General features: G+C 44.5%; 1 protein-coding gene across 1 annotated transcript in view; it reads left to right on the forward strand.

Annotated features, from left to right (window-relative positions):
• LOC126334938 (acyl-CoA Delta-9 desaturase) overlaps positions 1–15,373 on the forward strand; it is a 103,919-nt gene that overhangs the window by 54,187 nt on the left and 34,359 nt on the right. The window lies entirely within an intron of this gene.

Here is a 15,373-nt window from a genome sequence, read left to right on the forward strand (position 1 = left end):
GCCAATGACGCCAAACGCTCATTTCCATTGTGTATGAGGGAAAGCATTTGTTCTTGGGTGAGACAGCGGCACATTCGAGTTTTTCATCGGTAGCGAGACATACTCGCGTGATGTAATTGGTATGTTTAACTACAGAGACTGCAGTAAAATGTAATTTGCGATAAGTGAGTTTACTAAAGGGTTTCCAGGTTAAACACACAACAATATAAGGTAATAGTAACTTGATAAGTAACTGAGATATTTATTATTTATTGACGGTACATTTCTACAAGTATGGTAACACAAGCTGCTTTATATACAGGGTGTTTCAAAAATGACTGGTATATTTGAAACGGCAATAAAAACTAAACGAGCAGCGATAGAAATACATCGTTTGTTGCAATATGCTTGGGACAACAGTACATTTTCAGGCGGACAAACTTTCGAAATTATAGTAGTTACAATTTTCAACAACAGATGGCGCTGCAAGTGATGTGAAAGATATAGAAGACAACGCAGTCTGTGGGTGCGCCATTCTGTACGTCGTCTTTCTGCTGTAAGCGTGTGCTGTTCACAACGTGCAAGTGTGCTGTGGACAACATGGCTTATTCCGTAGAACAGAGGATTTTTCTGGTGTTGGAATTCCACCGCCTAGAACACAGTGTTGTTGCAACAAGACGAAGTTTTCAACGGAGGTTTAATGTAACCAAAGGACCGAAAAGCGATACAATAAAGGATCTGTTTGAAAAATTTCAACAGACTGGGAACGTGACAGATGAACGTGCTGGAAAGGTAGGGCGACTGCGTACGGCAATCGTAGAGGGCAACGCGCAGCTAATGCAGCAGGTGATCCAACAGCGGCCTCGGGTTTCCATTCGCCGTGTTGCAGCTGCGGTCCAAATGACGCCAACGTCCACGTATCGTCTCATGCGTCAGGGTTTACACCTCTATCCATACAAAATTCAATCGCGGCAACCCCTCAGCGCCGCTACCATTGCTGCACGAGAGACATTCGCTGACGATATAGTGCACAGGATTGATGACGGCGATATGCATGTGGGCAGCATTTGGTTTACTGACGAAGCTTATTTTTACCTGGATGGCTTCGTCAATAAACAGAACTGGCGCATATGGGGAACCGAAAAGCCCCACGTTGCAGTCCCATCGTCCCTGCATCCTCAAAAAGTACTGGTCTGGGCCGCCATTTCTTCCAAAGGAATAATTGGCCCATTTTTCAGATCCGAAACGATTACTGCATCACGCTATCTGGACATTCTTCGTGAATTTGTGGCGGTACAAACTGCCTTAGGCGACACTGCGAACACCTCGTGGTTTATGCAAGATGGTGCCCGGCCACATCGCACGGCCGACGTCTTTAATTTCCTGAATGAATATTTCGATGATCGTGTGATTGCTTTGGGCTATCCGAAACATACAGGAGGCGGCGTGGATTGGCCTCCCTATTCGCCAGACATGAACCCCTGTGACTTCTTTCTGTGGGGACACTTGAAAGACCAGGTGTACCGCCAGAATCCAGAAACAATTGAACAGCTGAAGCAGTACATCTCATCTGCATGTGAAGCCATTCCTCCAGACACGTTGTCAAAGGTTTCGGGTAATTTCATTCAGAGAGTACGCCATGTTATTGCTACGCATGGTGGATATGTGGAAAATATCGTACTATAGAGTTTCCCAGACCGCAGCGCCATCTGTTGTTGACAATTGTAACTACTGTAATTTCGAAAGTTTGTCTGCCTGAAAATGTACTGTTGTCCCAAGCATATTGCAACAAACGGTGTACTTCTATCGCTGCTCGTTTAGTTTGTATTACCGTTTCAAATATACCAGTCATTTTTGAAACACCCTGTATATATGCACCGTTAGTGGTGTGACAGACACTTAAACACCTAATCTGTATTTCACTTCTCTGCAAGTATTTTGCAGCATTGCAGGCGTAACATATTTGCGATAGCTGCACGAAAGCGATGGCGCAGGTCTGGTATGAGTGGATTACGAACTAGTGTCTGGTACATTTGATTCTTGATAAACTCGACAGAAAAAAATCACGTGCTGTAATTTTCTGGGCATCTAGGGGAACAAGCAACCGGTGGACTAACTCTTCCCATTGAAAACAAACTCCCACTTTCACGAAGCCGCTTGTCCCGTTTGTTGATTGTTACGTAAGTGGAAACATCGTCAGTTGGCCGCAGTCCATACGCACACCGGGAACGATGTCAGTGTAACAGACGTTGGCTCTGCAAGAAATAGCACACGGAACACCTTTTGCTGTACCGTCCACGTGGCTACTGCCGCGAATTTACATGAACAAAGCAGTTGTGGCATGCCCATGAGTTACCAACTAACGCAAGCAAATACAGAAAATATTTTGAGTTGCCATACTTGTAAAAGCAAACCATCAATAAATATCTCAGTTACGTCTCAATTTATTACATTTTACATTATTATATATTTAACCTGGACACACTGTAGAACTTAGCTGTACGTCATGAACTGTCTTGTTTCTGATTTTTAAAACTTTTTATAATTTTTCTTTGGATACCCCCAAGTTTAGTTCCATTCCATGTAAAAATGAGCTGTGTGATATTTTGGCTCAGTAGGATTAGGAGAACGGGTGACCCTCAGTCTTAAAAGAAGGAAAATCCGTAAAAATAAAACCAGATTTACAATGTTTTACTTGTGCAACACGGATTCGTTCATTACCCAATGCAGGCATTTTGTTTACTTCAAACTCCTTAACTGGATGTATTTTCACTTCACAGATCACAATGGGTGGGTGACATGCTGGCTCAGTGACCGAAAGAGAGGTAGAGAGAGGGCATGGTGAGTCGAGCCCTTTCCCTGTTACTACCCACCCCGGACCGCCCCTTTATGATATAATTGTGAATGTGTAGTTACGAAGCACTACTGGCTTTCAGTATAAAATCTCTGAAATCTCAAGTCTCAGATTAACTCCCCATCTAATTGGGCTCAAATTTCATCCATGGCGTATGGTCGAGGGATATAGTAGATGCATGGCGGCATTTTGCCAGAGACATCTGATGCGCAACTACGGTCCACGATAGATATGTGTGTGTACCTTGCCCCAAGGCTACTTGTCCTCATTACCCTGGATTTTCTTGCCTAGGGTCATCATAGAAGTGAAGAGTGCAACACCATCGTCCATACGTTTGAAGAACTTGAGCAGCAAAGTGTACAGTTTTTTCATGATTTATATGATGTACCTGGCTCGTTTGAAAGTTCGTAATTCACTGCAGGGACGGATGCAGTGCTGTATCTAAATGAGAGACGATACGTGAAACAGTCCTCTAACATCTGTACCTACATCTTCATGACGCAAGCCACCTCATGGCGTGGGGCAGAGAGTAATAATTTGTGTACAACTCTCACTGCCCTCTTTTTCTCCTGTTTCAGTTGCCAATTATTCGCGGGAGGACCGATTACTGATATGCCCCCACATGGGCTCAAAGTTTTCTAATTTTATCTTCATAGTCTTTTCTCGAGATACATGCAGGAGGAAGCAATATTTCGATTGTCTCCTCCAGGAACGTATGCTCTCGGAACGTTGACAGTAGATCATACTGTAATGCAGAACGCCTCTCTTGCACCGTCTGTCTCTGGAGTTGATTGAGCATCTCCGTGACGCTTTCACGCTTACTGGATAGACCTGTAACGAATCGCGCTGCTTTTCTTTGGATCTTCTCCATTTCCTCTATTAATCCTATCTGGTACGGAAATCAGAAGGACGAGCAATATTCAGGTACTGTTCAGAGGAGTGTTTTGTAAGCTACCTCCTTTGTTGATGGGTTACGTTTGCTGAGGATTCCTGCAATGAATCTCATTTGGCATCTGACTTACAAATGATTAATTTTATTTAGTAGTTCCACTTAAAATCACTCCGTGCGCTTACTCCTACGTATTTTATGGAAGTAATTGCTACCAGTGATTGTTCTGTAATCGTGTAATAGTACGGTAATAGGTCTGAAACAGTAGGGAGTTTTCATCTGGGAGTGGAAAGATGCTGACCTTTAAAAAGATAACCAGTTTCAAAGTATTTATTTGCTACAGAGGCCAAATTCAACATAAACAGTGATAAAAAATTAAGCTCGAGGGAACAACACAATAATTTAGCAAGACCTTAAATAACTGTCCTTTGAATGTTTCAGAAATTCCATTTTTGTCAATTCATGTCAAAGCAAAACCTCTGAACTTCATAAACATTAGAAAACAGCCCCCAGACAGTCAGTAAATTTAACAATTATTTTGGCTACTTGAAAATCAACATTAAAATAATCACAATATGAATAATACTTTAAACATTTAAAAAGATTTGAAGATAGCAAATTATGTTATTTCCACATTGACTTTAAAATAAGAAAGGGGGCATTGGCAAATCAACAAGCATAAGCAATTATTCGCAAGAGCAACGGCTGCTCGATTTAGTAACATTCTAAAACAAGCACATACACCGAAGAGCCAAAGAAATTGGTACACCTGCCTAATATCGTGTAGGGTCCCCACGAGCACGGAGAAGTCCCGCAACACGACATGGCATGGACTCGACTAATGTCTGAAGAAGTGCTGGAGGGAACTGATAACATGAATCGTACAGGGCTGTCCATAAATCCGTAAGAGTACAAGAGGGTGGAGATCTATTCTGAACAGCACGTTGCAAGGCATCCCAGATATGCTCAATAATGTTCATGTCTGGCGAGTTTGGTGGCCAGCGGAAGTGTTTAAACTCAGAAGTGTATCCTGGAGCCACTCTGTAGCAATTCTGGACGTGTGGAGTGTCGCATTGTCCTGCTAGAATTGCCCAAGTCCGTCGGATTCCACAGTGTACACAAATGGATGCAGGTGATCAGACAGGATCCTTACGTACGTGACACCTTTCAGAGTCGTCTCAGGGATCCCATGTCACTCCAACTGCACACGCCCCACAGCACTACAGAGTCTCCACCAGCTTCAACAGTCCCCTGCTGACATGCGGGGTCCATTGATTCACGAAGTTGTTTCCATACCCATACACGTTCATTCACTCGATACAATTTGAGAGTTGTCCGACCAGGCAACATGTTTAGAGTCGTGAACAGTCCAATGTCGGTGTTGATGAGCCCAGGGGAGGCGTAAAGCTTTGTGTCGTGCAGTCATCAAGGGTACACAAGTGGGACGTCGGCTCCGAAAGCCCAAATCGATGATGTTTCGTTGAATGCTTTGGACACTGACACTTGTTGATGTCCCAGCACTGAAATCTGCAGCAATTTGCGAAAGTGTTGCACTTCTGTCACGTTGAACGATTCTCTTCAGTCGTCGTTGGTCCTGTTCTTGCAGGATCTTTTTTCGGCCGCAGCAATGTCGGAGATTAGATGTCTTACAGGATTCCTGATGTACACGGTGCAGTCGTGAAATGGTCGTACGGGAAAATCCCCACTTCAAAGCAACCTCGGAGATGCTGTGTCCCGTCGCTCGTGCGCCGACTATAACACCACGTTCAAACTCACTTAAATCATGATAACCTGCCATTGTAGCAGCAGTAATCGATCTAACAACTGCGCCAGACACTTGTTGTCTCTGTATTTGAATACTCATGCCTATACCAGTTACTTTGGCGCTTCATATGGAATATACAGTAAATTTACATAATAAATAAATGGCAAATGGCACACGGGCCTCCAGCTATAAAAAAAGAATACCATGGCAGGCAACTGGGCGCATTTGACCGACAAGCACTGCAGGTTAACAGAGAGAAATTTACAATAATTAAGTAAATTAAAATATGCAAATGAACCTTTTAATTCTACCTGAGGAAATCAAAGGAAACAGATGACCCTATTTGGCCGATAATTATTTTAAATTATCTGACACTGAAGAAATATTAAAGACACTTTAATGTATGGAGTATATGTATTAGAAGCAAATATAAAACCAAAATTTTGTTGATTAAATACACACGCAACAGAACTAGGTAAAGTGCAAGCCCTCTTGCAAGTGAACTGATGTTTAACTCACACAAGTTCTTATTACTGGGATCCTGATCCATGTTAAGAGCATCAGCGAAAATAACGGCTAGTAGTATAAGCCAGACCAGCTTATACTAAGATCACCAAACGAAACTCAATAGCAAAAACACAGAAGTTTTCACGAACTATGGCAGAAACCTTAGCGCACACAGGATATGATTCTCACCGGTAATTCCTCTGTCAGACCTGGAAAAATCAAGGACAATATATACTGCCGCGTCCGCCAACCAAGGCAGCAGGAAACTGGCCTAGTCGAACTCCAAAAGCCAGTGAGAAGTAGCGACTCTCCGGTAGGCATAGCCATGGCCCACAAAGTATAAATCTGCCATCTAAATGCAGTGAGATTACCTGCACAGGTAAAAAGTTCAGCCAGACTCCTTCACTGACAGTCGACCTCTAACAGACCTCTAGCGCGAGCTGCACGTGTGCTTACATCCCGCCCGAGACACCACGAGGCCACCACGCGCTGAGCAGCCAGAGGAGCGGTAACTAGGTAACAAAACACAAAGAAGATCCACAAGTGAAAAAAATCGATATGAGCGCGTATGCATCGCTCAGGGTCTTTCTGTCTATGTACACGAAAAATGTCACATTTGTTTATGGCTTTCCCTACACCAAATGTCGATCCTCTGCAAGTCTTCCTGCATTTCACTTCAATTTTCTAGCGTTGCTACTTTCTACATACAACATTATCCACGAACATCGTGGAACTTGTGGCGTTATCTACTAGGTCATTTACGTACACAGAAGAAAAAAAAAACAACACCAAAAAGTAGTGGTGCGACATAGACGGAAGTTGGTAGGCGTGTTTCTACTTCTGAAAAATGATGTCTGCTCAAATTTCTCACCAGTCATATAAGAGTGGCGATAGTAGCGGCACAACGAGGATTCAAATCAGTTTGCTTTAAATACACGCTGCAACGGTCGTGGGCGTTAGTTACCTTTGATATTGGATATGGAGAGTTGATGTTAGTCAAGAACGCCTTTATCACGCTATTATCAACACCTCACTGAGTTTGAACGAAGTCTTGTAACAGGACTACGAGAATCTGAATGTTTCTTCTGCGATATTGCAGAAAGACTAGACAGGAATGTAGCCACTGCACACGATTGCTGGCAGCGGTGGTCACGAGAATCTACAGTCGCAAGAAGACCGGGCTCGAGACGGCCACTTGGCACTGCCGAGAGGGAAGACCATCGTGTTCGGCGTACGCCTCTGGCGCGTCGTACTGCAACTGCAGCAGCAATCTGAGCAGCAGTTGGCACCGCAGTGACACAACGAACTGTTACAAATCTCTTACTTCAAGGACAGCCCCGAGCCAGACGCCCTGTAGCTGCAGTCCGTTGACCCCAAACCACCGCCATTTGCGAATTCAGTGGAGGGCGGAGTGGAGGTCTGTTGTATTTTCTGGTGAACGATGCTTCTGCCTCAGTGCCAGTGATGCATGTGTGTTGGTTTGAAGGTGGCCAGTTAAGGGGCCTGCAACCTATCTGTCTGCGTACTCAACACACTGGACCGACACCTAGAGTAATCGTCTGAGATCGATTTCGTATGACAGCAGGTGGTTATACAAAGCACCTGTCTGTAAATTTATACGTCAGTCTGGTGATTCGCCCTGTTGTGATGCCATTCATTAACAGCGTTCCACAGTGTGTTTTCCAACAGGATCACGCTCGCCCTTATACCGCTGTTGTAACCAAATATACTGTACACAGTGCCGACTTATTGCCTTGCCCTGCTGGAACGCCAGACCTGTCTCTAACCGAGCACCTATGGGACAGCATCGGACGACAACTCCAGCATTATCTATAAACAGCATTAACCGTCCCTGTATTGACCGACCAAGTGCAACAAGCATGAAACTCCATCCCACAAACTGACATCCAGATTCTGTACAACACAACGCATGCACGTTTGCATGCTTGCATTCAACATTCTGGCGGTTACACCGTTTATTAATGTACGATCATTTCACATTTACAATCGCTTATCTCGCGCTTACATCAACCTACGATCTTGCTATGTTAATAACTTAAACATTAACTATGTTTTGGTGTTGCGATTTTTCCCCGTTAGTGTATATTGTGTAAAAATAATAGTCCCGCAACACTACCTTGGGGTACGTAGAAAGTTATTTTTACATATGAAGACTTCTCCCTGTTGAGAATGACACGTTGTGTTCTCTTTGCTACAAACTCTTCAGCCCGAATACACAGTTAATCCTATATTCGGTAAGTTTGCATTTTGTTCATTCGGTGACAGTGTGGAACTGTGGGGAACGCCTTCTGGAAGTCAAGGAACAAGACATATGCCTGAGAACTTGTATCTACTGCTTTCTACGTCTTGTGGATGAACAGAGCGAACTGGGTTTCACACGATTGTTGTTTTTGGAACCCATATTGATTCCTACAGAGAAGGTTTTCGTCTCCAGTAATGTCATTAAACGCGAACATGTGACAGGTTCCAAAATTCTACAACAGGGCGATGTCAGAGATTCAGGCCTATAGTTTTGTGCGTCTATTCAACAATCCTTCTGAAAATAAGAGTGACATATGCATTTTTCCAGTCATTGGGAACTCTTCGCTCCTCCAGAGTCAGGTGCGGGTGTACAGTAAACTGTATCATGTAACGTGCTGAAGCAGTGTTGTTCAAATGGTTCAAATGGCTCTGAGCACTATGTGACTTAACTTCTGAGGTCATCAGTCGCCTAGAACTTAGAACTAATTAAACCTAACTAACCTAAGGACATCACAAATATCCATGCCCGAGGCAGGATTCGAACCTGCGACCGTAGCGGTCGCTCGGTTCCAGACTGTAGCGCCTAGAACCGCACGGCCACTCCGGCCGGCAGCAGTGTTGTATGTTAAAGCAGACCATGGGTAAAATTTGAGCCCAGTTAGATGGGGACTTAATAGAAATATATTTGAAATGTAAGTCTTCGATTAACGAAGACAGTATTTGGTGAAGACAGTCGCAGCTCGTACTAACACATTCGCAATCATGTTTTAGATGGTTACTTCGCTGACCCATGTTTTTACCAACGTACATTTTCGTCCGCATCAGTGTCTTTATTACTTTAGATATACCTTATATATAAAAGATCTCGAATTCTGTTCTAGCCCAGTCCTAGGGTTTTAGTCGGTTAGGTATACTGCCTTCAGCTCTGGCAACAATTGTCAGTTTCAAAAATGTCAAGGTATGACATGGCCCTGTGTCTACGTTAAATTTTAGGTCTTCCTACACTGATCAGCCAGAACATTATGACCGCGGACCTGCTATCGATATAAATCCATGGCGAAAACCTAGATGAAACCATGTCCAGACGTCGTGGGATTGTCGCACGTCGTAGGCTGGGCAAACTGGTAAAATAGGTCAGGCAGCGAACTGTGGCGGAACTAACATCAGACTTTAATGCTGGGTGGAGTGCAAGTGTGTCTGAACACACAGTGCATCGAACACTTCCGCAACCGACGACCCACGCATGTGTTATACTATTGCTAATACCACGACATCCACAACTACGGTTGAAACGAGCAAATGACCATCGGCACTAGACGTTGCTGCAGTGGCAGAGCCTTGCTTGGTCTGATGAATCCCGATACCTTCTTTGTCATGCCGATGGGAGGGCGCGAATTCGTCGTCTTCCAGAGGAAGAGTTCCTTGACATCTGGACTGCGGACGGAGATATTCTGGCGGTGGCTCCATTATGCTCTGGGGAACGTTCACGTGGGCATCCATGGGCCAAGTGGAGGTCATGTGAGGCACCATGACGACCAAGGAGTATCGTAAAACGGCTGTAGACCACATAGAGGGTCACTCCGAAAGAAATGCACTTTTTTTAATCCATCTTTTATTCTACATGTTTGAAAGTTTTACAGTGGGTAAATACATCCTTTAGGAACAATATTTTCATTTCTCCACATAATTTCCATCCCTCTCAACTGCCGTACGCCATCTCAGAACCAGCGCCTGTATACCCGCACGGTAAAATTCTAGACCAACCTGTTCGAGTCACTGTTTGGCAGCGTGCGCAAGGGAGTCATCATCTTCAAACCTTGTTCCACGAAGAGAGTCTTTCAGTTTCCCAAAGAGATGATAGTCACATGGAGCCAGGTCAGGACTGTAAGGTGGGTGTTTCAGTGTTGTCCATCCGAGTTTTGTGATCGCTTCCATGGTTTTATGACTGACATGTGGCCGTGCATTGTCGTGCAACAGCAAGACATCCTGCTTTTGCCTATGTGGTCGTACACGACTCAGTCGAGCTTGAAGTTCCTTCAGTGTCGTCACATATGCATCAGAATTTATAGTGGTTCCACTTGGCATGATGTCCACAAGCAAGAGTCTTTCGGAATCGAAAAACACTATAGCCGTAACTTTTCCAGCAGAAGGTGTGGTTTTGAATTTTTTTTTCTCGGGTGAATTTGCATGATGCCACTCCATTGATTGCCTCTTCGTCTCTGGTGAACAATGATGGAGAGATATTTCATCACCTGTCACGATTCTTCCAAGAAATTCATCTCCACCATTCTCGTACTGCTCGAAAAGTTCGCTGAATACCGTTTTTCTTGTTTCTTTGTGAGCCATGTCAACGTCCTAGGAACCCACCTGGCACATATCTTTTTTTAATGGCAACACTTTCAGTATTCTGGAAATACTTCCCCTATCCCAACGTAGCGTGACAATTCGTTCACTGTGATGCGTCTGCCAGCAGTCACCAATTCGATAACTCTCTGCACATTGTCTGGGGTGTGCACAGTACAAGACCTGCCGCTGCGATGACAATCCTCAATATTGCCGTGCCCGCTTTCATCACGTAACCTGCTTGCCCACCGCCTAACTGTACTGCGATCGACAGCAGCATCTCCAAACACCTTTTTCAACCTATTGTGGATGTTTCCCAGTGTCTCGTTTTCACAGCACAGGAATTCTATGATAGTACGTTGCTTCTGACGACCGTCAAGTGTAGCAGCCATTTTGAAGACATGCTATGACCGCGCCACTCACAGGAACAAGTTGAACTAAGTTTGAAAACAAGCGGGAAGGATGTATCTACACACTGTAAAACTTTCACACATGCCGAATGAAAACTGAATTTTTACAAAAATAGTGTCCATTTTTTTGGAGTGACCCTCGTACATCCCTTCATGAGGATCATGCTTCCCGACGGCAGTGACAATTTTCTTCAAGATAATGCGCCATGTCACAAGGCCAGGAGTGTTATGGAGTGGTTCGGGGAAGACAGTGGCGAGTTCCAATTGATGTGCTGGCCCTGCAACCCACCACATCGAACAAATCTGAGATGTGACTGAACATGACATCACAGCTCATCGCCACCCTCCGCGGAATTTACGGGAATTAGGTGACTTGTGTGTGCAGGTGTGTTGCCAACTTCCTCCAGCGACCTACCGAAGCCTCATTGCTTCCATGCCACGACGCGTCGCCGTTGTTATCCGAGCCGGAGATGGCTATTAGGTAGGTGGTCATGATGGTCTGGTTAATCAGTGTGTAACTGGTTAGGCCGGAGGAAGACAATGGCAATCGGACGATGCCTAGTAAAAGGAAAATGGTTACTGGCTACTGGGGACATGTCCTCATTACGAAAACGTAATTCATATCAATTATGCCTTGATCTGATGATGCCTGCATTGACTCCCTGTTTGGAGAAACTCAAAGCATTTCCTCGACTCACTGTGATGGGAGACACGTGTCCGAGATTGTTGCTTAGCAGCCTCTCATGTTTTCTCTGCATAATTGATTAATAGTGAACGTCCGGATCGTCAGTCAAATTGTTATTTCCATTTTATTCAGTATTTCGACGACCGACCCGTCGCCTTCTTCAGGTGCCTCGAGTTCTACTGCTTTGTGTACTCGCTGTCTGGACTCCAACCAGACTCTGAACTTATATTGGTCTCGCGCCGCAGTTTAGAGCCGAGTTCGACTCCCAATGTCCGCTACACCCTTGCATATTCTTTTGTTTTCACAGCCCGAGTGATATTTCGTGAAGAACACATTCTCTCAGCGTTTCCAATTTCTGGTGGAGGTAATGGCCGAAAAAATCTTGATAACTGATTGCCAGACCCCAAGCATTGTTTAAATTGAAACTTCTATCCTTTCCCACTTCCTAATTTGATGCACTCCTTAATTAAGCCCTCCCAAAAATTTGGCCTCGGTTGCACGATACTGGTTCATTGTATTTCACTTTGTTACTACGTTTTAGCCGGCCGGTGTGGCCATGCGGTTCTAGGCGCTTCAGTCCGGAACCGCGTGACCGCTAGGGTTGCAGGTTCGAATCCTGCCTCGGGCATGGATGTGTGTGATGTCCTTAGGTTAGTTAGATTTAAGTAGTTCTAAGTTCTAAGGGACTGATGCCCGCCGACGTTAAGTCCCATAGTGCTCAAAGCCATTTGAACCATTTTTGTTACTACGTTTGTGGAAGCATGGCTTCTAGTGCATTTCACTTCCGTCAGTAAAGATAATGTTAAAGACGACCTAGGTCTCTGAAAGCTGGGCGTGTACCGCATTGCATGCGCATGTCTTGGGTAGGGAAGAATAATAGAACAGTCTCTAAGAGATGCAAGGAACATCAGCGGCACACACGACTAAAACAACTGAACAACCAGCTGTCACCGGAAACTGTCTCTGGCAAAAATATGAAATACGATGAGACACGTCTACGATGAAAACGTCAAGTTTTTGGGACGCCTTAATTAAGGAGTTTACCAAAATAAAATGTCAGAAAACCTAGTAAACAAGGCTTGAGGTTTGAATTTTATCAAGTCTTCGAGTTCAGCACTCAGTTCATTAAGATTTCGGCGGCCGTCAGATGCACCACAACAGGGAAATGCTGAGAGAACATGCGTTTCACAGAATATCAGTGAGCGCTGTGAAAAACAACAGACTATTATCAAATTGTGTAGTGGGCGTCAGGAGTCGAACTTCCATTTATAAATATCTGCATCTACATACTACTCCGCAAGCCACCGTAAGGAGCATGGTGGAGGGTACCTTGTTCTACTACTAGACATTTTCTTTCCTGTTCCACTCGCAAAAGGAAGAAGGGAAAAAGGCCCGTCTATATGCCTCCGTGCGATCCCTAATTTCTGTCGTCTTATCTTCGTGGTCCTTGCGCAAAATCTGCATTGGCGACAGTAAAATCGTTGTGCAATCAGACTCAAATGCTGATTCTGTAAATATTCCCGGGAGTACCTCGCGGTAAGAATATCGTCTTATGTCTACGGATTGTCCCCGTAATATTTTGGCGGTGATCGAACCTACCGGTGACAGATCTAACAGCCTGCCTCTGAATTCTTTCGATATCTTCATTTAATGCGACCTGGTGTGGATCCCACACACTCGACCAGTATTCCAGAATGAGTCGCACTATTGTTCTACACGTGGTCTTCTTTATAGGTCAGCTACACTTTCCTAAAAATTCTCCAAATAAACCAAAATCGACCATTCACCTTCTCAGCTACCGTCCTTACGTGGCCGTCTCACGTCATATGGTTGTGCAACGTTATGCCCGTATGTGTAATCGGCGCGAATCTACCAAGCAGCATACTACTGACGCTTTATTTGAACATCGCGGGATTGTTTTTCTTACTCATCTGCCTTAACTTACATTTTTCTACATTTAGGGCAACCTGCCACTCATCATAGCAACTAGAAATTTTGTCTAAGTCATCTTGTATCCTCCTAAAGCCACTCAACGGCGATCCCGTATACTACTGCATCATCAGCGAACAGCCGCAGATTGCCGGTCACTCCGTCCGTCAGATCATTTAAGAGACTGAGAACGGCTCTACAACACTTCCCTGGGGCACTGCTGACGACAGTCCTCAAACAGCGGCGCGAGGTCGACAATAGTTCACAATCTGGTTCGAGTCTAGTCAGTGAGTACACATAACAACAGTACTCGAAGCACCTGAAGAAGAGTACTGGATCAGTCATCGAAATATTGTCCATAAAGTGGAAACGACAACTCGGCAGAACACTCGGAAGCCCACCATTAGTTGTTGCACACTGGCTCTGGCTGACGCCAGTTGCAGTGCGTTCGCTGGGCTCTCCAGAAACCTTTGGATTCACATCTACATCTACATCTACATGGTTACTCTGCAACTCACATTTAAGTGTTTGGCAGAGGGTTCATCGAATCACAATCATACCATCTCTCTACCATTCCACTCCCGAACAGCACGCGGGAAAAACGAACACCTAAACCTTTCTGTTAGAGCTCTGATTTCTCTTATTTTATTTTGATGGTCATTCCTACCTATGTAGGTTGGGCTCAACAAAATATTTTCTGCATTCGGAAGAGAAAGTTGGTGACTGAAATTTCGTATATAGATCTCGCCGCGACAAAAAACGTCTTTGATTTAACGACTTCCATCCCAACTCGCGTATCAAATCTGCCACACTCTCTCCCCTATTACGTGATAATACAAAACGAGGTGCCTTTTTTGCACCCTTTCGATGTCCTCCGTCAATCTCACCTGGTAAGGATCCCACACCACGCAGCAATATTCTAACAGAGGACGAACGAGTGTAGTGTAAGCTGTCTCTTTAGTGGACTTGTTGCATCTTCTAAGTGTCCTGCCAATGAAACGCAACCTTTGGCTCGCCTTCCCCACAATATTATCTATGTGGTCTTTCCAACTGAAGTTGTCCGTAATTTTAACACCCAGGTACTTAGTTGAATTGACAGCCTTGAGAATTGTACTATTTACCGAGTAATCGAACTCCAACGGATTTCTTTTGGAACTCATGTGGATCACCTCACACTTTTCGTTATTTAACGTCAACTGCCACCTGCCACACCATACAGCAATCTTTTCTAAATCGCTTTGCAACTGATACTGGTCTTCTGATGACCTTACTAGACGGTAAATTACAGCATCTTCTGCGAACAACCTAAGAGAACTCCTCAGATTGTCACCCAAGTCATTTATATAGACCAGGATCAGCAGAGGTCCCAGAACGCTTCCCTGGGGAACACCTGATATCACTTCAGTTTTACTCGATGATTTGCCGTCTATTACTACGAACTGCGACCTTCCTGACAGGAAATCACGAATCCAGTCGCACAAATGAAACGGTACCCCATAGGCCCGCAGCTTGATTAGAAGTCGCTTGTGAGGAACGGTGTCAAAAGCTTTCCGGAAATCTAGAAATACGGAATCAACTTGAGATCCCCTGTCGATAGCGGCCATTACTTCGTGCGAATAAAGAGATAGCTGCGTTGCACAAGAGCGATGTTTTCTGAAGCCATGCTGATTACGTATCAATAGATCGTTTCCTTCGAGGTTATTCATAATTTTTGAATACAGTATATGCTCCAAAACCCTACTGCAAATCG

The sequence above is a fragment of the Schistocerca gregaria genome, chromosome 2 (genome assembly GCF_023897955.1).
Source record: "Schistocerca gregaria isolate iqSchGreg1 chromosome 2, iqSchGreg1.2, whole genome shotgun sequence".
In the NCBI taxonomy this organism is placed as follows: domain Eukaryota; kingdom Metazoa; phylum Arthropoda; class Insecta; order Orthoptera; family Acrididae; genus Schistocerca; species Schistocerca gregaria.